Source organism: Schistocerca nitens, chromosome 6 (assembly GCF_023898315.1).
Source record: "Schistocerca nitens isolate TAMUIC-IGC-003100 chromosome 6, iqSchNite1.1, whole genome shotgun sequence".
Lineage (NCBI taxonomy): Eukaryota > Metazoa > Arthropoda > Insecta > Orthoptera > Acrididae > Schistocerca > Schistocerca nitens.
The window spans coordinates 67,885,301-67,888,003 of NC_064619.1; the positions used below are offsets into that span (position 1 = coordinate 67,885,301).

General features: G+C 47.2%; 1 pseudogene; it reads right to left on the reverse strand.

The window, feature by feature from the left end:
• Positions 1-1,449: 1,449 nt before the first annotated feature.
• Positions 1,450-1,567, reverse strand: LOC126191772 (5S ribosomal RNA; annotated as a pseudogene).
• Between the last annotated feature and the right edge of the window lie 1,136 nt (positions 1,568-2,703).

The following is a 2,703-nucleotide window of genomic DNA, read 5'->3' on the forward strand; positions in this document are numbered from 1 at the left end:
CCTCTCAATGAGCAGATTGTGACAACATTTAAAACTTTTAAATTTGGGCAATAACCAAATGAAATACCGCAAAATCAAATTTTGGTTGCCCGTCGGATAGGCAACCTGAAAGTGGAACAGGGAGAGTGCGTGACATTTTCAACCGTTTAATAGCATAGATACCTGAAGAAGGCCTAAGTCACGGCCACAAAAAGGAATGGACTGAATAAAAGAGGTAAACTACAAAGTTGAGGCACCTGTTGGGAATCTATGGTGTGATATGAGCTGATCTCAGCCCACTTCTTCCAATGTCCCCTGCCGGCCGGAGTGGCCGTGCAGTTCTAGGCGCTGCAGTCTGGAGCCGAGCGACCGCTATGGTCGCAGGTTCGAATTCTGCCTCGGGCATGGAGTGTGTGATGTCCTTAGATTAGTTAGGTTTAATTAGTTCTAAGTTCTAGGTGACTGATGACCTCAGAAGTTAATTCGCATAGTGCTCAGGGCCATTTCAATGTCCCCTATGAGCAATCTCGTGCACCAGCACGTGGCTGACCAGTTCTCTAAGATCTACAATGCTTATAGGTAGTCCTTAGTAAAGATAAGTACAGGGTGCTCCTGCTAAGAGCCGTCAGGCGCAATTTATGTGGTGTTTCGGCAGATAGTTGCAATTTCGTTTTTGCGTTGTGTAGCTGGAGTCAGCTTAAATAATTACTGTGCACCACGTTTTTATCCGACGCCTGGTGTCAACAGGAAGTACCGTTTCGTATTCCATTACATATAAAAGGATATTTGAATCGGAATTTTACGCATCCATTCGGCAGAGTGTCCCAAAATTAATCTAGTCTGATATTTGTTTTGTTGATGTTTATTAACAGGGACAGTAGAACTCTAAGAATAACCAGTAGCTTCAGCAGCGACTCAGTAGCGTTGCATGCTTAGCGTTATCACCCAGCGCTAACCAGGGCGGTGGTGTCGCTGCTGAAGCTACTGGTTGTTCTTAGAGTTCTACTGTCCCTGTTAATAAACATCAACAAAACAAATATCGGACTATATTAATTTTGGGACACTCTGTCGAATGGATGCGTAAAACTTCGCTTTGTTTGTGACGGGCAACGAACCGGAACTCGCCATCAACAATGGGCGTCGCATGAAAGATGTGATGAACACTACTTGTTTGGGCTGGTTCCAGCTACACAATGAAAAAGCGAAATTGCAGATACCTGCAGAAACCAACAGAGAAATCACCTGACGGCTCTTACGAGAGCAACAGCAGCACTCCGTCTTCAGGCCGCAAGTGGTCTATCGGGACCATCCGACCGCCGTGTCATCCTCAGGTGAGGAAGAGTATAGGAGGGGCTTGTGGTCAGCACACCGCACTCCCGTTCGGTATGATGGTATTGTTTGACCGGAACCGCTACTATTCGGTCGAGTGGCTCCTCAATTGGCATCACGAAGCTGAGTGCATCCCGAAAAAGACAACAGCGCATGGCGGCCCGGATGGTCACCCATCAAAGTGCCGGCCACGCCCGACAGCGCGTAACTTCGGTGATCTGACAGGAACCGGTGTATCCACTGCGGCAAGGCCGTTGCCTCTCTTATATCCATTATATTTATGATGCACGTTGTTTGCTTGTGTCACAGTAAATAACAAAATAGCGTAGTATTTCTGTAACTATCAATAGCCAGTTTGGGTCAGAGTATAGTTTCGTTTCAAATTAATGTAACCGGTCCCTCACAACAAGATTGGGATGGACGTCGACATATTACTCTGAAGTGACCAAATTCATGGGGTACCTCCTTCCATGTTGGACCTTCTTTTGCCCGACATAGTGCAAAAACTCGACGTGGCATAGACTCAATAACTTGTTGAAAGTCCCCTACAGAAATATTGAGTCATGCTGCCTCCATAGACGTCCATTATTGCGAAAGTGTTGCCAGTGCTGGATTTTGTGCACGAACTGACCTCTCGATTATGGCCCATAAATGTTTTATGGCATTCATGTGGGGCAGTGTGAGAGGCCAAATCATTCGCTGGAATTGTCCAGAATTTTCTTCAGACCAGTGGCCCTTGACATGGCGTGCTGTCATCCACAAAAAATTCCATCGTTCTTTGGAATCAGGAAGTCCACGAAAGACTGAAAATTATCTCAAAGTATCTGAACATAACCATTTCCAGCCAATGACCGGTGTGATCAGGTGATCCAGTACATTCCATGTAAACTCAGCCCACACCATTATGGAGCCGCCACCAGCTTGCGCAGTGCGTTGTTGACTACACGGGTCTTGCCGGCCGCGGTGGTCTCGCGGTTCTAGGCGCGCAGTCCGGAACCGTGCGACTGCTACGGTCGCAGGTTCGAATCCTGCCTCGGGCATGGATGTGTGTGATGTCCTTAGGTTAGTTAGGTTTAAGTAGTTCTAGGGGACTGATGACCACAGCAGTTGAGTCCCATAGTACTCAGAGCCATTTGAACTACACGGGTCTGCGTCACACTCTAACGCTATGATCACATCTTACCAACACAAATCGGGACTAATCTAACCAGGCCATGGTTTTTCAGTCTTCATGGTCGCCAGCCCAGGAGAGACGCTGTAGTCGATGTCGTTCCGTTATCATAGGCAATCGCGTGGGTCATCTGTTGCCATAGACCATTAATGCCAAATTTCATCGCAGTGTTCGTTCGTCGAACGTGCAACATTGATTTCTGCGGTTATTTCACGCAGTGTTGC